This window comes from Somniosus microcephalus, chromosome 8 (assembly GCF_052327205.1).
Source record: "Somniosus microcephalus isolate GS21.2 chromosome 8, FLI_Smic_1.0, whole genome shotgun sequence".
NCBI lineage: Eukaryota > Metazoa > Chordata > Chondrichthyes > Squaliformes > Somniosidae > Somniosus > Somniosus microcephalus.
Window position 1 is genome coordinate 136,497,254 of NC_140994.1, and position 25,116 is coordinate 136,522,369.

A 25,116-nucleotide genomic window follows, 5' to 3' on the forward strand; every position below is an offset into this window, starting at 1 on the left:
GAGGTGCCATTGAGCAGCGGAGAAACAGGGAGAGCGCGGGAGGCACCATTGAGCCGCGGAGAAGAAGGAAGAGCGTGGGAGACGCCATTTTGAGAAGCCACAGCGGAGAAGAAGGGCGAGCGCGGGAAGGAAGGAAAGCACGGGAGACGCCATTTTGTGCCAGCGGAGAAGAAGGGGAAGCGCGGGAGGTGCCATTGGTGATAGTTCACACACAACCAAGGATGCCGAAGAGTGGCAGTATCTCTACATTCGACAATGAAGTCGAAGATTGGGCGACATATGTGGAACATATTGAGGTGTACTGCAGGGCGAATGAAGTGCCAGATGCTAATATAGCACTGGTTCTGTTAAATTCCATGGGTGCAAAAACTTATGGGTTACTGCGAAACCTAATAGCCCCAGAGAAGCCGGTAAACAAGAATTTTGAAAGCATAGTAGAAATCCTACAGGACCACTTAAACCCCACACCACTGCTGATAGCAGAACGATTTAAGTTCCATAAAAGGAAACAACACAATGATGAAAGCAATGCTGAGTACCTAACGGAACTGCGCAAGCTATCGAAATACTGCCAGTTTGGAGCGGGACTAGCAGACACGTTAAGGGACAAGTTTGTGTGTGGGCTACAAAGTGAAGGAACCCAGAAACGGCTTCTATCAGAAAAGGACCTTACGCTGGACAAAGCTTTCAGTATGGCAGTATCACACGAAGCAGCCGCAAGAGGCGCTGCAGAGATACAACGGAGACCGCAAGAATATGGCACCAACGAAATGACCTATGGAACAGGGAAGTGGTATCGCTGCGGCAGAACAACACATGACCAGAAAGATTGTTGGTTCAAGGACCAAGTGTGCAGACAGTGTGGGAAAGCAGGACACATAGCAAGAGTCTGCAGGTCTGGGAAGAAAACCAACAGTAAGAAATCTCCACAGGAGAAGTACAAAAAGGTACACCAGGTGATGGACAGTGGCTCGGACGAACAGAAAAGTGACACAGACTCCGGAAGCAAGGAGCTGGGTTGTCTGAAACTACATAATGTAAACGAAATGGACGATCACCAGACTATCTGGGTTACACTCAAGATAGACGGAGTCCAAGTGGAAATGGAATTGGACACAGGGTCAGCTCTAACAGTCATAAATCAAAGAGACTACAAGCGGCTATTTTCACACATACCCTTGAAAGCTACAGAGATTGTCTTGAAGACGTATACGGGGCAAAAAGTCTACCCCAAAGGAAAAATAAGGGTGAAAGTGACATATAAAGGCCAGGAAATACCTAAAATGGATATATATGTATTGCCAGATGGAGGACCACCACTGCTAGGATGTGAATGGATCTGGAAGATACAATTAGATTGGCATTCCATACAGGCACTGAAGGTTGAGGCCAAAAAGGATGACGACGTCACACCTGGACGACTGTCAAAAATGCTAACTGACGCAAAAGAAGTGTTCCAGGAGGGACTAGGAACACTAAAAGGAATAACAGCAACAATTAAAATAGAGGAAAATGCAAGCCCAAAGTTTCTGAAGGCCAGACCAGTGCCTTATGCGATCAGACCAGCTGTTGAAGCAGAGCTGGAAGGGTTGGAACGTTCAGGAATACTGTCCAAAGTGGACTGGAGCGAGTGGGCTACACCCATCATTCCTGTAATGAAGAGGTCGTTGAGTAATACGCCTGGGGAACCAAAGAAGGTCCGCATCTGTGGGGATTTTAAGGTGACAGTGAACCCAGTCCTTCACACGGTGCAATATCCGCTTCCACGAATTGAGGATATTTTCGCCTTGCTATCTGGTGGTAAACGCTTCACCAAAATTGATCTAGCCCAGGCGTACTTGCAAATGGAGGTAGAAGAAGCTTTGAAACATTACCTTACTATCAACACTCGTAGGTCTCTATCAATACAACCGGCTGGTGTTTGGAGTAGCCTCGGCTCCGGCTATCTGGCAAAGGGCGATGGATCAGGTCCTGCAAGGGATTCCAGGGACCTAGTGTTATTTGGACGACATCTTGGTCACGGGCAAAAATGACGGTGATCACCTCGCTAACATGGAGAAGGTGCTCACCAGTTTAAAGGAGTATGGGCTACGAGCTAATCGCCACAAGTGCGAGTTTTTCCAGAAACAGATCTCGTATTGCGGCCACGTCATCGATGAAGAGGGGTTACATAAGTCCCCTGATAAGATTGAGGCGGTAATCAAGGCTCCAACATTGGAAAATGTGTCACAACTGAGGTCATTCCTCGGGCTGGTAAACTATTACCACAAGTTCTTACCAAATTTGTCTACGGTATTACACCCGCTGAACACCCTACTGCAAACAGGGGTACCATGGAAGTGGGATGACGAACGTAGATGAGCTTTCCAGAAGTGTAAAGAATTGATCACATCAAAAGAGGTGTTGGCCCATTTCAACCCAGCACTACCAATTCGTTTGGCATGTGATGCATCACCCTACGGCATTGGAGCGGTGCTGTCGCACAAATTCCCAGATGGGTTGGAGAGGCCAGTAGCCTTTGCGTCTCGGTCACTAACCTCAGCCAAGCGCAACTACGCCCAGATTGACAGGGAGGCCCACAGCCTAGTATGGGGAGTAAAAAAATTCAACCACTATCTGCATGGGCAGAAGTTCACCTTGCTGACTGACCACCAACCACTTATCTCCATCTTTAATCCTAAGATGGGCGTGCCAGTAATGACTGCACAGCGGTTACAAAGATGGTCCCTGTTTCTAGGGGCGAATCAATATGAAATAGAATATAAAGGCACGAAACAGCATGGGAACGCTGATGGGCTATCGCGCCTGCCACTGCCTACTGTGGAGGAAGCACCAGCAGTGGACCCTATCGAGATATTTTATTCGTCGATAATTGAACGATTGCCAGTAACAAACGCGGATATAGAGGAGACCCGCAATGATCTGACGCTGTCACGGGTATATGAATTGACGGTGAGGGGATGGCCAACACATGGCGACTCACTGTTGCCAGCATTCTCATCCAGAAGAGAACAGCTGTCAGTATGCCAGGGGACAGTGATGTGTGGATCCAGAGTGGTGATTCCACCCAAGTTAAGGGAGAGAGTGCTAAATGAGCTACATGAAGGTCATCTGGGGGGAGTGAAAATGAAAAGCCTTGCTAGGGCTTATGTGTGGTGGCCAGGAATTGATCAACAAATTGAAGACGTAACTAAGAGCTGCTTAGGATGCCAGAAGGTCCAAAATGCACCACCACATGCCCCTCTACACCCATGGGAGTGGCCCTCCTCTCCATGGCAACGGGTGCACATTGATTTTGCTGGTCCATTCATGGACTCAATGTTCTTAATAGCAGTGGATGCTCATTCAAAGTGGCCTGAGGTGATAAAGATGTCTTCAACCACTACAGAGAAAATGATTGCAGTCCTACGGACCATATTTGCCAGAAACGGTTTGCCAGAGCAGATCTACTCTGATAATGGACCACAGTTTGTGTCCGACGAGTTCCAAAAATTCATGAAAAGGAATGGGGTAAGGCATTACACATCCGCCCCGTATCATCCAGCCACCAATGGATTGGCTGAGAGGTTCGTACAAACCTTTAAGAAGGCAATAAAGGCCATGTGCGATGAGGAAATTCCACTACAGCATAAGATGGACAATTTCTTATTAGCCAACCGAAACGCGACACATGCAGTTACCAACCAGACCCCGGCCATGATGTTCTTTAACTGAAGGTTGAGATCTCGTCTGGACTTGCTCAGACCAAATGTGCGAAGAAATATTGAGGACAAACAATTCCAGCACATCAATGAGAAGCCGACAAGGAGCTTCAATGTAGGGCAACCAGTCTTGGCCCGTGACTATCGAACAGAGAAGTGGCAACCCGGAACGATATGTACAAGGCAGGGGCCATTAATGTACACAGTGGATGTCGGGGAGAACATTGTGAGACGCCACGTCGATCAGATCTTAGCGTCACAGGAACGCGTCAACCCCATGTCTCGAGTACCTAGGGATGAACCCGACATACCGGTAGCATCTACGTCAGACCCAGTAGCAGTGGAACCCGATGAACTACCCGATAAAAAGGGGTCAGAATCGCCTCTGCACCAAGAACAAGAACCTCTGGAAAGGCGCTATCCCGAAAGGGTCAGGAAGCCGCCCCAAAGACTGAATCTATAAATGGACTTTTGTTATTTAATGTACTTGTAAAAATGTAATTGTTATTTGAATATTAAGGGGGTATTATTAATCTAAAAGGGGAGGAATTGTAGTGTATGTGCCTTGAAGTCAGAACTGCTTTTTACAGCTCCTGTATACTGTAGTACCAGCAGTGGCCACACCGGTATATAAGCTGTGCGCATGCCTCTGTATCCCAGTCTAGAGATTACCCTCCTCCAGTAAAGACCTGTTATTTGTTAATGTACAGCATCTGTGTGATTATTTATCCACTGAACCACGAATCTAACACAAGAGACACAACCAAGCAAGTTAACAGGTTTTTTTTGTGCTACACAAAAATGTCTTTATTTTTCAATTTATTGAAATGCATGGGTTCAGCCTGAGGTATGCATGTACACATGAACAGGAATGTGGTATGATGTGGGCACTCTTAGCATGCGCACTCCCGGCGACTGGGAACCAGCTTTAGAATCATTGCAATCTGTGAGTGGCAGTATAACTCTGGAGGGCATTGGAAAGGGTTTAAAGAAGAGCAAGTGTTAAGAAAATGAGAGATAGAGAAACCTGAGCTCTTCAGTGTGGAGCGAAGGTGATTAAGGGGTGAGCTTATGGAGCTATGTAAAGTATTAAATGGCAAAAATAAGGTCAACCTAAAATGTTACTTTTTGGTCATTTAGGCCAAAGAGCAAAAGGGGACATACATTTAAATTAGTGGAAGGAAAGTTTAAAGTAGATGTTGGGTCGAGTTTCTGCTTGTTTATATTAGTTATATCCGAGTGGAATCGGCTGAACCAGTGCAAAAGATCGAGGAATTTTAAACGCAAGTGAGTTACGCCCAAAACCACTTGCATTTGTGTTTTGCGTGATCTTTTGCGCTGGTTCAAGATTTAATTTGTCCGAATCAGACCCCGCCTAAAATTTGGTCACGTGCCAAGATCAAAATTGCGAGATTCCGCCGATTGCGCAGCTTCAGGAAAGTTCTTCAAATTGCGCTCACTTTCCAAGGCGCATGGGCATTAATAAGCACATCTTAAACATTTTTTCATAGCAAAAGATATTTAATTTGCTAATAAACTGACTAGTCTACCCCAATGAAACTTTCAAATGGTTCAGTATAGTATTTTGACATCATTTTCAGTGACTTAAATCAGGTTACTCACAGGTGGAGGACTGGACACAATCTTATTAAAAATGCTTCTTTTTGCTGTTAAACCTATTTTCAGATGTATTAATAAAACTGCACCAGGTTACCACTCTTAAGTACATCAAGGAATACTCTTTCATGGAAAGAAAATAAAAGAAAATATTTTATTCTATAACACTGCCGATTGTGCTGGTTGATGGAAGATTTTACATTTGAGATTATACAACTGAATGTTAGTGGAAACCTGAAGCCTTACCTAACTAGTGCAATTTCAAACGTGTTTTAGAGCGCGATTTTCTGATTATGCCCAAAGGGGAAACTCTATCCTGCTATATTTACTCAGTACTAAACATTTGAAATGATTTACCGGGTACAAGGCAATGGTGAGCTGAAATACTCGAGAGACAAGCTTGATGGGCTGAACAGCCTTTTCTCATTCTTGACATTTTCTTCTGTTCGTAACTCTTATCTGCTGTACACTTGAGCGTGAACCAGTCTCCTATCGCAAGGTGCAATTTAACTGGACCCGAAGCCTGTTGCTTGCGACATTATTTACTGACTTGGGTCAATGATGCTTCAATCCTGCTATAATTATAGGGAGCAGTTACTATTCAACCTCATTCCAATGTTACTCTTTGAGCTGCTGGTAATCTCTGACATTGTATTGGTGCCATGTCAGAGTAAACAAGGTGCAGCTATAGAAACATTCTCAATCTATGAGAAACATGAATGAACAGCAGTAATTTCTGTGATGAAATATATGCCTTCATCAGCCCCTGTGTTTTACCTGCTTTGTATTGTGTGTACGGCCCCCTTTTTTCCTATTGTGTGTATTGGCTACGCCCCTGTCTTTTGTCATATAAAGGTCTCAAGAGCTGTATGAGTCATTCTATCAGACGAACCCGATGTGGAAAGACCTGCAATGTTCTTAGTGATTAAAAGCCTTTAGTTGAATCCTTTAAACTCCTTGGCCTAGAAATTGAGTTTGCGCTGCGCCGGGGCTTAACGCCGGAAATTTAGCGCCGGTGCTAAGTCGCGCTGTGCGCGCCAAAAATTCAGTAGCGCCGCGCCCAAATGGCTGCCGGCGCTACTGAAGGCTGTTTGCTCCTGAAAACTGGCGCTACGCGCCGCATTGCGGCGCTATTCCGGCGCTGCGGCGCCCGATGCGGTGCGGCAGGCTCGGGAAGTGCAGGCCTCCTCCTTCAGTTAAGGAGGAGCTGCCTGCACCCGCCCGCTGGCCGGTTAAATCGCCACAAAAATGAGCCCGGCACCTCGGGGAAGTGCCGGGCTCGCAGCCGAGAAGCATCTGTTCCGCGGGGGGGGGTGGGGGAGTCCGGGGAGGGAGGTGCGGGCAGGCGGCCGGCGGGAAAGCGGCCGGCCGCCGCTCCACCTTTATGCGCCGGCGCAAAGTCGTGTAAGACTCTGTTGCCAGAGTCTTAGTTGCGGCTGCCACGGGCGAGGCGGCCGCAACTGAATTGCGGCGCTGGGGCCCGTCACCACGGCAACCGGGACGCTGCGCACACCGATGACGTCATCGGTGCCGGCGCAGCGCTACCGGTGTAACGCCGATGTTGGGCCCTAGTCAATTTCAAAACCGGCTGTAAGTCCAGCGCAATGCCCTCTAGCGCCGCAAAATGGGCGCTAAGCCCACTCAATTTCTAGGCCCTTGTCTTTGAGTTATTGATGGCACATCAATTTTAATCACTAAAACACCAAGATGGATCGACTCCTGAAACCAGAGCGCTTGGATCTGGACCCCCATGCCTCAGATGCAGCCACACAGTTCGGACACTGGTTCCAATGCTTCGAATTTTTCATCGCAAACTCATCCACCGCCATAGCAGCCGCAACCGCCACCAGAGACGTGAAACTGGGAATCCTGCGAAACTGGGTGAGCCATCGGGTCTCCCCTCTCATCCAAGATGCCACCAGCTACGGGGATGCCTGCACCATTCTGAAGGCCCACTACGTGCGGCCAATAAACAAGGTGTACGACAGGCATCTTCTGACTACTCGCACGCAGCGGCATGGTGAGTCACTAGAGGACTTCATGCTAAGCCTAAAAGTACTGGGCAGAGACTGTAACTGTAAGGCCGTGTCTGCCATCATGTACATGGAGGAGCTGATCCGAGACTCCTTTATTGCGGGCCTCAGCTCAAATTACATTCGGCAGAAACTGTTTGAAAAGGAGGGACTGGACTTAAAACAGGCTATGGGTATAGCGCGATCGCTGGATATGGCCCAGAGGAACTCTGAATCCTGTTCCTCAGGCCACGCGGCCCACTCCGCCTCATGCGCGCCGTGGGGGCCGCCATCTTGGAAGCCATCTTCACCTCCCAGGTCTCAGGCCAGCCCAACACCATCGGAGCCCCAGCCCCCACCCAGGAGCCCCACTGCTGCCGCGATGCATCGGGGCCCGAAATGCTACTTCTGCGGCCAGGACAAACACTCCAGGCATCTGTGCCCAGCGAAGGGCACCACCTGTTTTAAATGCGGGAAAAAAGGACATTTCAGCAAAGTCTGCAGAGGGAACCCCGCCTCCAACTCCACCACCGCCGCGTGCGCGCCGTGGGGGCGGCCATCTTGGACGCCATCTTGTCCACCCTCATGGAGTCCACCATCTTGCCCCGACTACACGGACCTCCAGGACCCACTGGTGGCCTCGATCACAGTGGATCAATCCAGGCCGCATCCGTTGTCTAAATCGATGATGGACATAGAGGTAAACGGGAACAAGGTTAAATGCTTGATTGACTGCGGGAGCACCGAAAGCTTTATTCATCCTAGCCTGGTAAAACGACTTTCAATCACGATAGTCCCCACACAGGGCAAAATCGCCATGGCTGATAAGACTCATACCTCAAAAATTATAGGTTTCTGCGCGGTTATGTTGTCGGTAAAAGGCACTGATTACAGAGATTTTAAACTATTGATAATGCCAGATCTCTGTGTGAGCGTGATCTTGGGTCTGGACTTCCAGTGCCACCACCAAAGTATCACGCTTACCTACGGTGGGTCCCAGCCGCCCCTCACAGTGTGCGGTCTGGCTACCCTGAACGTCAAGCCGCCCTCTCTGTTCGCCAACCTCGCACCCAACTGTCGACCCATAGCGACCAAGAGTAGGCGGTACAGCTGGGAGGATAGACGGTTCATTGCGTCGGAAGTAGAAAGACTCAAGCGGGAGGGTATCATCGAATGCAGTACCAGCCCGTGGCGCGCCCAGGTAGTAGTAGTTAAGGGTAGCGAAAAGAAGCGGATGGTGATAGATTATAGCCAGACGGTTAATCTATACACCCAGCTAGACGCCTACCCTCTGCCCCGCATAGCGGATATGGTTAACCAAATTGCGCAATACCGGGTGTTTTCCACCATCGACCTAAAATCGGCATACCACCAGCTCCCCATTAGGCCGGAGGACCGTCCATACACCGCCTTCGAGGCGAACGGACGCCTCTACCACTTCCTCAGAGTCCCCTTTGGGGTAACGAATGGGGTCTCGGTCTTCCAGCGGGAGATGGCCCGCATGGTCGATGAGAACCAGTTAACAGCCACCTACCCATACCTAGACAACGTCACCATCTGCGGCCACGACCAGCAAGACCACGACTCAAACCTCGCGAGATTTCTGAAATCCGCCCTCAGACTCAATCTCACCTACAACGAGGATAAGTGTGTCTTTAGCACCACGCGCCTCTGTATCCTGGGCTGCGTGGTGGAAAACGGGGAAATCGGTCCGGACCCCGACCGATTGCGCCCCCTACGGGAGCTACCCCTACCAAACACTCCCAAGGCCCTGAAAAGGTGCCTGGGGTTCTTCTCCTATTACGCCCAATGGGTCCCCAATTATTCCGACAAGGCCCGTCCCCTCCTGAAATCAACGTCCTTCCCGCTCACGGCCGAGGCCCACGCCGCCTTCAACAGCATTAAACACGACATTGAGAAGGCCGCACTGCAGGCAGTGGACGAAAAAATCCCTTTCCAGGTCGAAAGCGATGTGTCCGACTTCGCTTTAGCAGCCACCCTCAACCAGGATGGGTGGCCCGTAGCCTTTTTCTCAAGAACCCTCCAAGGGCCCGAGATCAGGCACTCCTCGGTAGAGAAGGAGGCCCAGGCCATAGTGGAGGCAGTGCGGCACTGGAGGCACTACCTAGCCGGCAAACGCTTCACCCTGCTTACCGACCAGCGGTCGGTAGCCTTCATGTTTAACAACAAACAGAGGGGGAAGATCAAGAACGACAAAATTCTCAGGTGGCGGATCGAACTCTCCACGTTTGAGTACGACATAATATATAGGCCAGGGGCCCTCAACGAATCCCCCGACGCCCTATCACGAGGGATGTGTGCCAGCATCCAGGGGGACAGGCTACAGGGCCTCCACAATGGCCTCTGCCACCCGGGGGTCACTTTATAAAATCCCGTAACCTCCCCTATTCCATCGAGGAGGCCCGGTCGATGACCAGGGACTGCCGCACCTGTGCGGAATGCAAGCCCTGTTTTTTCAGGCCCGACCGAGCCCACCTGATCAAAGCTACACGGCCATTCAAGCGCCTGAGCTTAGATTTCAAGGGACCACTCCCCTCCACCGACCGCAATGTGTACTTTCTCAACATTGTGGACGAGTACTCCCGCTTCCCATTCGCCTACCCCTGCCCAGACATGACCAGTGCCACGGTCATCAAGTGCCTCGGCAACCTGTTTTGCACGTTCGGCATGCCTAACTGCATCCACACTGACAGGGGGGCGTCGTTCATGAGCGACGAACTGCGTCAATACCTGCTGTCGAAGGGGATAGCCACGAGTCGGACCACTAGTTATAACCCCCGGGGTAATGGGCAAGTGGAGAGGGAGAACGCGACAGTGTGGAAGGCGGTCACCTTTGCACTAAGGTCTAAAGGCCTCCCCACCTCCCGCTGGCAAGAGGTCCTCCCAGACGTACTCCACTCGATAAGGTCGCTACTGTGTACTGCTACTAACGCCACTCCTCACGAGAAGATGTTTGTTTTTCCCCGCAAATCAACCTCAGGAGTGTCCCTACCCTCGTGGCTCCCCACCCCAGGGACAGTCCTATTATGGAAGCATGTGAGGGGCCACAAAACGGATCCCCTCGTGGAGGCAGTACACCTACTCCACGCAAACCCACAGTACGCGTACGTCAAGCACGCCGACGGGCGTGAGGACTCCGTGTCCATAAAGGACCTCGCCTCGGCAGAAAGCGACGACGACCCATCACCACCACCCCCAGAAGAACCTCCACCATCCCCAGGCTCACCACCCCCAGAAGTACCTGCTGCACCCCCAACACATGGGTATGCCCAGGAGGGCACCACGGACTCCCGGTCGGAACCCAAGGTACTGTTGCGACGTTCAGGAAGGACTATCACACCCCCGGACAGACTAAATCTGTAGAAGGGGTGAATGTGATGAAATATATGCCTTCATCAGCCCCTGTGTTTTACCTGCTTTGTATTGTGTGTACCGCCCCCTTTTTTCCTATTGTGTGTATTGGCTACGCCCCTGTCTTTTGTCATATAAAGGTCTCAAGAGCTGTATGAGTCATTCTATCAGACGAACCCGATGTGGAAAGACCTGCAATGTTCTTAGTGATTAAAAGCCTTTAGTTGAATCCTTTAAACTCCTTGGCCTAGAAATTGAGTTTTGGCGCAGCCAGGGCTTTAGCGCCGGAAGTTAGTGCCGGCGCTAAGTCCCCCTGCGCGCGCCAAAAATTCAGTAGCGCCGCACCCAAACGGCTGCCGGCGCTACTGGAGGGTTTCAGCGCCTCCCAATGGGCGCTAACTGCCCCATTGCGGCGCTGTTCCGGCGCTGCGGCACCCGATGCGGTGCGGCAGGCTGGGGACGTGCAGGCCTCCTCCTCCCGTTAAGGAGGAGCTGCCTGCACCCGGCCGCGGCCCGCGCAAATCAGCTTAAAAATGAGCCCGGCACCTCGGACAAGTGCCGGGCTTGCATCTGTTCCGGGGGGGGGCGGGGAGAAGTCCGGGGAGGGAGCTGCGGGCAGGCGGCCGGCGGGAAAGTGGCCGGCCGCCGCGGGGCCTTTAATGCGCTGGCGCAAACTGGAGTAAGGCACCTCTGACAGAACGTTGCTTGCGGCTGCCACGGGCGAGGCGGCCGCAACTCAATTTCGGAGTTCGGGCGGGTTACCACGGCAACCGGGACGCTGCGCACACCGATGACGTCATCGGTGCCGGCGCAGCGCTACCGGTGCAACGCCGATTTAGGGCCCCAGGGAATTTTTAAACTGGCCATAACTCTGGCGCTAGTCCCTCTAGCGCCTCAAAAGCGGCGCTAAGGCAACTGAATTTCTAGGCCCTTGTCTTTGAGTTATTGATGGCACATCAATTTCCAAGCAATTAACTCAATAAACTTGCAATGAGTGCATCAATTATTAATACTTCAGTGTGAACATTACCGAGCATCGATATCAGAGGTCACTGACTGTCACCATCTGCATTAACACTTTGCTGACAAAAAGAGGTGATGGATCTGCTTTCAGAGACTCCACAGTGTTTGTAGATATCTGTATAAAGTCTGTAATTTTAGCTTTATTTTCATATGATGGTTATAAATTGCTGAAGATTTGATCTGGAAATACTCAGCAGGTCAATCAGCTTCTGTGGAGAGAAAAACAGAGTTAATGGGCTGGATTTTCATTGAAGAGTCGGGTAGGAGGTGGGACTACAACTTTCGGGATTGTAGTCCCGCCTCCATCGAGCTCTAACCAACCCATGCGATTTTGACTTGATTGACCTTGTTGAGCCCGCCCAGCGGGCTCAGCAGGCCAATTAAGGACCACCCGGCAACAGGTGACATCACAGATTGATATTTCATCTGTCAAGACCTTCTGACAGATGAAATATCAGCGTTTCACAGCTGTTTGAAGCTGTAAAACACTGACAATCTGTACTCCAAGTTAATTCCTTCCTGTCAGGATGATTTAGAGATCTCCCTGGAACAGAAAGCTGAATGCTGGAACTTTTGACAGACCGCGGCCATTCTGCTTTCCGTGCCGGAAAGATGAGGGACTCCCGAGACCTGAAGGAAGGAAAGCTGTAAAGGTAAGTAAAATTTCTTTAAACACACCAAACGCACTTAACTCTGCACTCATACACCCCTCACTCACCTGAACACCGGACATCTCGACTCCTCCAAGCCCTTCATCCCGACGGCCCACCTCACTAACTTGGCGTGGTTTGGAGCCATCAGGAATCCCACATTTCAACAATGAAAATAGGGATTAGGCTAAAAACTGCCTGTTAACTACCAGTTAACAGGCAGTTAATTGGCACTAATCCCCTTCCCGCCTCGGGGAGGTGGGTCCCAGTGCGGGTCGGGTACCCGCCTCCTTTGAAACTGGCATGTTGGCGGGTTGGGGGCGGGATACATAGATACATAGATACATAGAAGATAGGAGCAGGAGTAGGCCATTCGGCCCTTCGTGCCTGCTCCGCCATTCGATGAGATCATGGCTGATCCTTTAATTCAGTATCCCGTCCCCGCCTTCTCTCCGTAACCCTTAACCCCTTTTGCCCGTAGAAATATATCTAATTCCCTCTTAAATATATTTAATGAGCTGGCGTACACTGCCCTCTGTGGCAATGAGTTCCACAGGTTCACCACTCTCTGAGTGAAGAAATTCCCCCTCATCTCTGTCCTAAATGGTTTAGCCCTTATCCTTAAATTATGTCCTCTAGTTCTGTTCTCACCCGCCAAGGGAAACATTCCTTCTGCATCCAGTCTGTCTAGACCTGTCAGAATTTTATACACTTCTATGAGGTCCCCTCTCAATCTTCTAAACTCCAGTGTGTACATCCCTAAACTACATAGTCTCTCCTCATAGGTCATTCCCGCCATTCCTGGTATCAGCCTGGTGAATCGCCGCTGCACCCCCTCCATGGCAAGAACATCCTTCCTCAGATGAGGCGACCAAAACTGTACACAGTACTCGAGGTGTGGTCTCACCAGTGCCCTGTACAGCTGCAGCAAGGTATCCCTGTTCCTGTATTCTAATCCTTTTGCTATGAAGGCCAGCATACCGTTTGCCTTCTTGACCGCCTGTTGCACCTGCATGCTCGCCTTCAGTGACTGGTGTACAAGAACACCCAGGTCTCTCTGTACTTCCCCCTCTCCCAATCTATTGCCATTTAAATAATAATTTGCCCTCCCGTTCCTGCACCCAAGGTGGATAACTTCGCACTTGTCCACATTATAGTGCATCTGCCATTTATCCGCCCAATCGCCCAGTCTGTCCAAATCGCTCTGGAGCTTCCTGGTCTCTTCCTCTGAGCCCACCCCCCCTCCTAGTTTAGTGTCGTCTGCAAATTTGGAAATGCTGCATCCGACTCCCTGATCCAGGTCATTAATGTAAATTGTGAACAGCTGGGGGCCCAGGACAGATCCCTGTGGTACCCCACTTGTTACTGCCTGCCATTCAGAAAATGAGCCGTTTATTCCAACTCTCTGTTTTCTATCTGACAGCCAGTTCCCTATCCACGCCAAAACTTTCCCCTTTATCCCATGAGCCTCAATTTTCCATGCTAATCTTTTATGTGGGACCTTATCGAAGGCCTTTTGGAAGTCCAGGTACACCACATCTACTGGCTCTCCCCCATCTATTCTACCAGTTACTCCCTCAAAAAATTCCAATAGATTAGTCAAGCACGATTTACCCTTTGTAAATCCATGTTGACTCTGTCCTATCCTGTCCCCATTTGCTAAGTGCTCCGCTATTTCATCCTTAATGATGGACTCCAGCATTTTGCCCACAACTGATGTAAGGCTTACAGGTCTGTAATTACCTGCTTTTTCCCTACCCCCCTTTTTGAATAGTGGGGTAACGTTAGCTACCCTCCAATCCATCGGCACTGTTCCCGAGTCTAATGAATTCTGAAAAATCATCCTTAGTGCATCCGCTATCTCTAGGGCCACCTCCTTCAGTACCCTAGGATGCATGTTATCAGGCCCTGGGGATTTGTCCACCTTCAATCCCTTTAGCTTCCTTAACACCATATCCTTAGAGATATTGATTTGCGTCAGTTCCTCCTTTGCCAATGTTCCTATTTTTCCCGATATCCCAGGGAGGTTTTTTGTGTCTTCCTTCGTAAAGACTGACCCAAAGTATGCATTTAGTTGATCTGCCATTTCCTTATTTCCCATTATATATTCCCCCGTATCTGACTGCAATGGACCAACTTTGGTTTTCACCAGTCTTTTCCTTTTGATATATTTATAAAAGCTTTTGGAGTTAGTTTTTATATTTTCCGCCAGCTTGTTTTCGTAAGCTATTTTGCCCCTCTTGATCATGCCCTTTGCCCTCCTTTGCTCTATCTTAAACTGTTCCCAATCTTCCGCTCTGGCGCTTTTTTTGGCTATTTTATACGCCCTATCTTTGGATTTTATGCTGTCTCTAATTTCCCCTGTTATCCACGGTTGAGTCACCTTTTTAGATTTCCTTTTATGCCAGATTGGTATAAACAATTTTTGCAATTTTGTCATTCTATCTTTAAATGTTTGCCATTGTTTATCTACCTCCAGTCCTCCCAGGAACGTTGTCCAATCAGACCTACTCAGTTCCCGTCTCATGGCATCATAATTCCCCTTGTTTAAATTCAGGACCTTAGTCTCTGAGTCAATTTCTTCGCTCTCCATTTCGAGTGAGAAATCGATCATGTTATGATCGCTCTGACCCAAGGGTCCCCGTACAACAAGATTACTGATTAGTCCCTTCTCATTGCACAGTACCCAGTCCAATATAGCCTGTTCCCGAGTTGGTTCCTCGACATATTGATCCAGATAACCATCCCTTAAACACTCAAGGAATTCCTCCTCCTCATTATTTTTACTGATTAGGCTAGTCCAATCTATATGTAAGTTAAAGTCACCTATGATGACAGCTGTGCTCTTATTGCACGCTTCTCTAATTTCCCTCGTGATGCCCTCCCTAACCTCTATTTTACTATTTGGAGGCCTATATACCACTCCTATTAATGTTTTTCGCCCCTCGCTATTTCTTAGCTCCACCCATATAGATTCTGTATTAACTGAGTTAACTGAGTTAATATCCTTCTTTTCAATTGCATTTATCCCCTCTTTTACTAGCAATGCTACCCCTCCTCCCTTTCTTTTTTGTCGATCCCCCCGATTTTGGGATTTTAACCCCCCACATACCTCCAATCCCGCCTCCATGGCCCAATGAAAATCCTGCCCAACGTTTCAGGTCGATGACCCTTTGTCAGAACCGTTCTGACGAAGGATCATCGACTTGAAACGTTAACTCTGCTTCTCTCTCCACAGATGCTGACTGACCTGCTGAGTATTTCCAGCATTTTCTGTTTTTATTTCAGATTTCCAGCATCTGCAGTATTTTGCTTTTGAAGATTTGATCTTGTGCTCTATAGTTAAGCACGGTGGCATAGTGGTTAGCACTGTTGCCTCACAGCGCCACAGACCCGGGTTCGAATCCGGCCTCGGGTGACTGTCTGTGTGGAGTTTGCACATTCTCCCCGTGTTTGCGTGGGTTTTCTCCGGGTGCTCCGGTTTCCTCCCACAGTCCAAAGATGTGCAGGTTAGGTTGATTGGCTATGATAAATTGACCCTTAGTGTTAGGGGGATTAAATATGTGGGGTTACAAGGATGGGGTGGGATATGTGTTGGTGTGGGGGTTACGGGGATCGGGTGGAATATGTGTCGGTGCAGGCTCGATGGGCCAAAATGGCCTCTATCTGCACTGTGGGGTTTCTGTGATTCTGTGATTCTGTGAGTTAGAGTTTAGCTGTAATGTACTCTCTGATATCATTATAACTAATTGAGCATTTTGATTAGATTCCAGCCTGTAGCTCAGTCCCAGCTATCCATTATTCTATTTAAAAAGCCTAGCAAGTCTCCCGTAGTGTTGCACATGGTGAATCAGCACTGACATAAAAATTAGGGGTGTTATGCTAAGTGATACCACTGAAGAAACTGACCTAATGACATACAGGTTGGGCTTGGCAACTCGGAGTACTGGGAAGAGGGCTGTAATCTGATAGTAATGGGAAGGTGTACGAATCGATCTATCCCTAACTGAAGCACTGAAGTCGAGTCAGTTCAATAATTCAACTGAATTTAATCAAACAAGTGAACAAAACAAAAACATGCAGGAGCAACAGCAAACAGGTCTTTTCAGCAGCTTGTTACACGAGGTCTGGTCTTAGAACCTCCCACTCTCTGACGTCATGACGTCATCACGTTTCCCGCCGTTCGGGGCATCACGTGACCAACGTGATGACATCATCATGTTGTTTCAGGGCTTTTGCAGAAAGCTTATTTACACTTAGCCAACAAACACAGATGCTGTAGCATTGGGTTAAAGACAGTTATGCACTTGTACAGAAGATCATTGGTGGTTTTGCCACATTCGCCCCCCCAGAAGTGTCTTTAATCGCAAAGGTCAATCGCAGAGGAGGTCGGACAATCCTGTTGGAGCGACTCCGATATTCCCGGAATCACCAACCGTCATTGTGGACGCGAACCCGACCTCGGTGTCGTTCTTCTGTTCTCGCGCACGGTTTTGCTGCTTTCTCGGTGCCGGTGGCACGAAACTACATGGGGGTCGGCAGTATCTGGCTTTCGGTCCGAACCGGGCGTGGTGGTAACAGAGGCCGGTCTGTGGAGGCGCCGAGGCGGGGTTCCTCGAGGCGGGACGCTTCGAAGTGGCACAGTACTGTTGCATCACCGCGTGAATGGTGTCGGCTTCGGCCGCGAGCGCTACGCCATCCGTAGCCTCCAACCTGGCGAGGGCTGCTTGTACCTGCTCAGGGAGCTGGCTCAGGAACAGTTCCCGAAACAGAAAACACTGTGGCTCAGACCCGAGGAGTGTGAGCATTTGGCTCATCAACTCGGAAGGCTTAGCGTCGCCTAACCCGGGGAGTGCGAGCAAACGTCGTGCGCGCTCCGCTTTTGTGAGACCGAATATTTGCATAAGGTGTGCCTTAAGCGTTTCATACTTGTCATCCACGGGCGGGTTCTCCAGCAGGCTGATGATTCGGGAAGCCGTCGAGCTGTCCAGTGCGGAGACCACGTAAAGGTAACGGGTCTGATCCAGCACGATGTTCCGAAGTTGGAACTGAGCCTCCACTTGCACGAACCAGGAGGCTGCCTGTCATTCCCAAAATTGAGGGAGCTTCAAACTCGCTGCGTTCACATCCATCTTGTTCTCAAACTTTCCTCCGCGAAAATCGTCCACGAAGCTTCGGGGTCACCAATGTAGGAATCGATCTATCCCTAACTGAAGCACTGAAGTCGAGTCAGTTCAACAATTCAACTGAATTTAATCAAACAAGTGAACAAAACAAAAACATGCAGGAGCAACAGCAAACAGGTCTTTTCAGCAGCTTGTTACACGAGGTCTGGTCTTAGAACCTCCCACTGACGTCATGACATCATCACGTTTCCCGCCGTTCGGGGCATCACGTGACCAACGTGATGACGTCATCACGTTGTTTCAGGGCTTTTGCAGAAAGCTTATTTACACTCAGCCAACAAACACAGATGCTGTAGCATTGGGTTAAAGACAGTTATGCATTTGTACAGAAGATCATTGGTGGTTTTGCCACAAAGGGATGTTAAGGTCCAGTAGTATTTTGACGGGTTCACTGTCCAGGAGCTGGGAGAATTGGGAGGTGGATGCCATAGCTCTGGGAACACAAGATGGTGGCTATAGGAACACTGCGGCAGGACCTGGGATCATTAGAAAAGGGGATCTGGGGGCATTGGGGAGGGAGGTCTCAGGGTCTGGGGCATTGGGGGCTGTTCTCGTATCACGGAGCATTGGGAATTTAGCCTGGAGACTATAATCACTGAATGGAGGACCTGAGATTTGGAGCTGGGAGGGTAGGGGGTGAGAGAGGTGTGGACAGGAGGATTTTAGAACATTAGAACAGTGTCTGGTGGGGTCTAACAGCCTTGTGGGGCACCAGAGCCCAGTAGAATGGGAGTCAAACTGACATTAGCCCTTTTTGAAAGTGGTTCACAGGCAATGAAGTAGCTTTGAAGTGTAGTCACTGTTATAAGGTAGGGAAACATGACCGCTAATTTGCGTCTCAAAAATGGTTTCAAAAGAGATTTTCTTAACTGAGTATGTATAAGCAATTGAGGCAATTAACTGACTAAAAAGCCCATTAGCTACACACAATCTATACCATTATAGCAGCTGTTGTTGTTCACAAATGCTACTTCTGACAGTTATTTATTTGTAAGGCATTTGTAACAAAAAAGCACAAACGTTAGTACATGTATATGAACTCAACACTTGTCTGAAATAACAGCTTTTGAACATTCAATCTCCAGTTTTTATTTCCAAGTCTTTTGGAAAAAGCAAAGGAATGCTGAAGTCCTCGCTGGATAAGAGGACACACCATCTCCTGATGCACAGATTGCATCAGGGAAATTCTGCAAACTGTACATGCTCAGGATGCACAGATGTGATTGAAATCTCTCTCTCTCTCTCTCTCTCTCTCTCCCGACTGTGGTGAGGTATCAGTATCCAATGAAAGCCCAAGCTTTTAAGACAGGCTGAGGCCTTGAAGTAAAAACTTCACTGACGCAAAAGGAAATTCAATGGGGAAATGTCATCATGTTATTGTGAAGTATTTAATTTTTTGAATTTTGGACATTACAAATTTTAGTTACTGGGGGGGGGGAAGGCACTTGTTTTGGAAAATGCATTTTGAGGGATTATGTTTATTCATCAGAGTTGTAGGCGAGGTTTTACTTTGGAAAATTCAATTATAAATCTTTACATAGGGAATTTAAATCAAGAGTGTGATTTTTAAAAATAACAGACTGAGAACAGGATGTGAAGTTTGTGGGCAGGGATTGTGGTGCACACAACATTTTTAATCAATTACTAGTCAGTCTCCCATGGCAAAGCATTGAGGGAGTCCAGACCAAGTTTACAGTGAAGCAGGATCAGAGGGCAGGGGATAATTGCACCAGGGTGCACAGACATAATTCAATCCTCATTTTAAATTCATATCTTATTTTTGCATAATACTTTATTATTGCTATTAGTTAAGTAGCAAAATTTACAATAATTTGCAAATCAGAGTTAGGAGTTTCTCTGCAATATGGGCTGAGGATCTAGGAGACGGAAAATTGAGGCGTGACGTGTGTCACCACTGATGGGAGGGTGACAAGTTTACACTGGCAGTTTCTACTATTAATGAGAAAAGTTGACACATAAAGAGTGAGGACAGAAGTAAGGCTTTGTAGACAGGAATTTTAATATATGGATAGCTATGTTCTTGATGATGAATTTTCCTCATATCTGTAATAACCAGATATTACAGCTCAGAAGGACAGTTCCAAGGTGAATCAATGTCTCCTGGCACTGTTCTTCATGACTACTGCCATTCCTGCCCACCCCCTCACTTAGAGCAGCTTTTAGGAATTTGGCATGAACACCTCCCATACCTACTGCTCTGCCATTCAGTAGGTGATGTACAAGGAGTCCACTTCCTCCGATCACTATAGGATATGAAACAAAAACTGAAAATACAGGAAATGCACAGTCAAAGGTTTGACTAGTGGTGGGACCTTTCATGAGACATGCCACTTCTGTCTGAACTGCTGTACACCTCCAGCATTTGGGGGGAAACAGAGCTCAACCTCCATATGGAGAGCTACCTCCCGGCCTACCCTTTCATTTCTCCTCCTGACCTGGCACGGCTTAGAAATAATTTACTGTTTTATTGTTTCTGTATTTTCAGTGCTGCTTCTTCATTGAAAGAGAACTAAGAACATGGTCCAGAATGAGGTCTTGTATGCAGCAGAGTGAGGCAAGAGCCCCTGACCGCTCACAATGCAACTTTCTTAAAAGAATTGTATCCTGGCTGATCTCCCTCATCCCCCCGCGCCCCCCCCCCGCTACCTCTCCACGCCGATTAGACAATGACAATATTCTATTCAATTGTGGACGGTGACATTCTTTCAAAGAATAAGAAGAACCATATCAGTAACTGAAGTAATATTAACTGGCAATTCAAAGTCATTCAGCAATTACTGCATCGTATGAAATGATTTTCAATTTGGCCATTTCCCCGAGCCTCAGACTGGTAAAGAAACACATCTTGTTGTATCCACGAAGATTTCACACTGCAGCCTCAGCTCTTTCCTTTTTCTCAGACAGGCCAGTGGCAAAAGTGGCATTCGTGTGTGAATGGTGCATTATGAGTCAATTATTTACATCCAGACACTCAGCCATTGGACTAAAGCAGCAGATAGGCTTAGCTGCATTAAACTTGAATAAGAAGTGAGTTGCTTCTGCATTAAAAGGGGCAATAGAATTTGACCTGCTTAAAAAAAGGATATGTACATAATGCAGAGGTACTGTTCCTTCAACATCTGATTCACCTTCGCCACATGCCAAAATCTCAGCTGTTACAACTAAATAATTGACTAAAACTGTTTGAGCCCTGATCTTAGTCCCATTAATGCTCTATTAATGGATCATTGCTGGAGAAATGCTATTTTAAGACTTAGCTGGTAACCTGGGTTGTTTCAATGCTGGCTCAGTGGCTGCTGTTGTCAGATAAACAAGAGTTGCAACAGCCAGGGACTGTTGCTTTTATACATATCATGGAGGAAATCTGAAGGTTGACTGTTACAGCCAGATTCAATCATGCTGAATCCTCAGCAGTCCGATTGGCATTAATGCATTTGTTACTTCAGCTTTTATATGACACATCCCATTGGAACAATTGGCTTCACTTTTGGCAACGGACACTAGGCCAAAAATATTTCAGTAAGTGCGCAATGAAATAAAACCTATTCGGTAGGGACCAATTGAGTGTCCATTTTATTCGAGAATAGAAGAAGACTTAGTAACTCATGAGTAATTTTTAAAAAGTTTGCAATTGTTATTTTTGCTACAAATGGAATCTACGATGGATTCATGAATTACGATATTTTTTGTGAGGGAGGGGTTAGAATTTTCTGTAAATTGTGGGAAACAGTATTAACAGCGGAAGGCTTTTTTAACTAACAAGTCATGGGAATTTTATTTTGGTCCTGAGTCACGGATATTGGTTAAGCCTCTGCACCCTCTCTAAGGCTTTGACAACCTTTTGGATATTTTTTCCACATTAAATGATGCATATAAGGGGAAGCTAGATAAACACAAGAGAGAAACGAATAGAAGGATATATTGATGTGGTTAGATGCAAAAGGGTGGGAGGAGGCTTCTGTGGAACATAAACATGGACCAGTTGGGCCAAATGGCCTGTTTCTATGCTGTAAAATTCTATGTATTACTATGGCTGTTTTAAACTCTTCAAAATCAATGATGGCATGGTAAACTGGTAAATTATTAGAGCTGACTGGAATGGGAGTCCAATGCTCTGTCACTATAGCTACCTGGCTATCCTTTTAGTGTTACCTGTGGCTGGCTCAGTGGTAGCGTTCTCACCTCTGAGTCAGAACGTCATGGGTTCTGAGTCCAATTTCAGAGCCATGAGCTCAAAATCTAGGCTGACGCTCCAGTGCTGAGGGAGTGCTGCATTGTCGGAGGTGCTGTATTTTGGATGAGATGTTAAACCAAGACCCTATCTGCCCTCTCAGGTGGATGTAAAAGACCCCATGGTCCTACTTCGAAGGAGAACAGGGGAGTGCTTCCCAGTGTCCTGTCCAATATTTATCCCTCAACCAACATCAGTTTAAAAAATATATATATTATCTGGTCATAAATGCATTGCTGTTTATGGGACCTTGCGGTGTGCAAATTGGCTGCCTCATTTCCTTCATTACAACAGTGACTACACTTCAAAAGTACTTCATTGGCTGTGAAACACTTTGGGACATCCTGAGGATGTGAAAGGCACCATATAGATCCAAGTTCTTACGGTTTTTTAATTATTGATATGTAGCCTCCATTTTGTTTCCTTTTCTGATTCATTCGACTTCTCCTCAGTTCTTCACCAGGAAGGAAGGGCTGCACTTTAGTTATCTCCAGCACTGGCATAACTAACTAACAGAATGGAGTTTGTTAGATTGCTCCTCCCTGTGCAAATCGTTTATAAAATATACTTCACCACCACTTCCTCATGGGGCTTCACACCTATTACTGCACAACTATTATTATCACCTATTACTACACAACTGCTGGAACGTTGGCAGATTTAGGTGACAGCCAGCTGGAAACATACCTTGGACCTCTAGATAGTAAAGCACCTTTTTAGATCATCTTTTGGCAGGCAGCCATGAGTCTTGTAGGGTAATAATTACATTTCTCCAATAGATCCAAATTTGTATTAATAGGGGGGAATAACAAATTTATTTTTATCTTCTACAAAGGAACAAGTCAACAAAGGACAACCACTCATGATTGAGGAACTTACAGGGTTATGGACAAAAAGCGGAGATGTGAGACTAAGCGCGACTGCTCTTTCAAAGAGCCGGCACAGGCACGATGGGTCGAATGGCCTCCTTCTGTGCTGTACTTTTCTATGATTCTATGATTGCTAACAAGGCTCCCTCAGTACATCAAAAAACATCTTACAGTTCCATCACACTATATGCAAACACAATTTTCAACAGTATGCAATGGAATCTGTTTATAATGATCTTCCAGTACAGCTACAATACTGGCATCTACCCGACAATGTGGAAAACTGCACTGGTATGTCCTGTCCACAAAAAACAGGACAAATACCACCCAGCCAATTACCGCCCCATCAGCTTACTCTCAATCATCAGCAAAGTGATGGGAGGTGTCGACGACACCTATCAAGCGGCACTTACTCATCAATAACCTGCTCACCGATGCTCAGTTTGGGTTCCGCCAGGACCACTCGAGTCCAAACGTCATTTCAGCCTCAGTCTAAACATGGACAAAAGAGCTGAATTCCAGAGGTGAGGTGAGAGTGACTGCCCTTGACATCAAGGCAGCATTTGACTTAGTGTGGCTTCAAGGAGCCCCAGTAAAATTGAAGTCAATGGGGATCAGGGGGAAAACTTGCCACTGGCTGGAGTCATACCTAGCACTAAGGAAGATGGTTGTGGTTATTGGAGGTCAATCATCTGAGCCCCAGGACATTGTTGCAGGAGTTCCTCAGTGACGTGTCCTAGGCCCAACCATCTTCATCTACTTCATCAATGACCTTCCCTCCATCATAAGGTTAGAAGTGGGGATGTTTGTTGATGATTGCACAGTGTTCAGTTCTGTAATGTATATAACTTTAAGGGGGGAACTATCTTTTACAGCTCATGTATACTGCAGTGCTGGCAGTGACCACACCTGTATATAGCACTGAGTAGTAATCTGTACAGATCAGTTCCCGTGTGAGCCACGTTGAGTAAACACCTGTTGTACCGTTCTCCTGCAGCCTGTGTCTTATTATACATAGACACAACATTGGCGACAAGGCAAGTTCGAACCTTCCTGCAACTCTGCATCACCTCCCGGGGATTCGTTCCTGGAGATCAGTGGATTGGAGGTCAAGGCCAGAGACTCGGGCGTCGACCACGGGCAACCGCCCAGTCATCCAGCAGAGACTCGAGAATTGCGGGGGAGGCTGTCGAGAGCCAGGCTTGGCTTTCCAGTCGAGGTGGTCCAGCGAAACGGGCTGGCAACAGGTAGTGCGCAGACCCTTCCCAGACAGCGGCGGGTTAGAGCCCAACCGAGCGGCACAGCAAAGGGCCGAGCAGCGTCGACGGGGGAGAGAGAGAGAGGGCAGAGCGCACACGGCGCAGCCGGTGTTCAGGGGCCGAGCAGCGTCGAAGAGAGGGAGAGAGAGACGCGCAGAAACCCACGAGGTGCCGCCATTGCCACGAGGGCCGCCGAGAGCGGCATTGGCAGCAGCGCAGGAGAAGCGCGCGAAACCTAGAGGGCGCCGCCATTGCCACGAGAACCGCCGGGAGCGGCGTTGGCAGCAGCGGGGGAGGAAGGAAAGCGCGGGAGACGCCATTTTAAGCCATTGGGAGAAGCCATTTTAAACCACACCCAAAATGCCGAAGGGTGGCAGTATCACCGCATTTGACAATGAAGTCGAAGATTGGACTACATATGTCGAACGAATAGAGGTATACTGCAAGGCAAATGAGGTGTCAGATGACAAGAAAGCGTCGGTATTGTTAAATTTAATGGGTGCAAGGACGTATGGGTTATTACGAAATCTAGTAACCCCAACAAAGCCAATGGAAAAGAGTTTTGAAGACATAGTAACGATACTACAGGAACATTTAAACCCCACATCGCTGCTGATAGCAGAAAGATTCACGTTTAACAAACGGAACCAGCATAAGGATGAAAGCAATGCTGATTATTTAACAGAACTGCGCAAACTATCGAAACACTGCCAGTTTGGAGCGGGACTGGCAGATACCTTAAGGGACAAGTTTGTGTGTGGGCTTCAAAGTGAAGGAACCCAGAAACGGCTTTTATCTGAAAAGGACCTTACGCTGGAAAAGGCTTTCAGCATTGCGGTATCATATGAAGCAGCAGCACGGGGTGCTGCAGAGATACAACAGAGACTGCAAGAATATGGCACAAACGAAATGTCATATAGAACAGACAAGTGCTATCGCTGCGGCAGAACAACACACGACCAGAATGATTGCTGGTTCAAAGACAAAGTGTGCAGACAGTGTGGAAAAGTAGGACACATAGCATGAGTCTGCAGGTCGGGAAAGAAAACCAGCAATAAGAAACCTACCAAAGAAAAGTACAAGAAGGTACATAAGATGACGGAGAATAGTTCAGATGAACAAAAGAGTGATAACGACTCTGAAAGCAGGGAGCTGAGTTGTCTGAAACTACATAA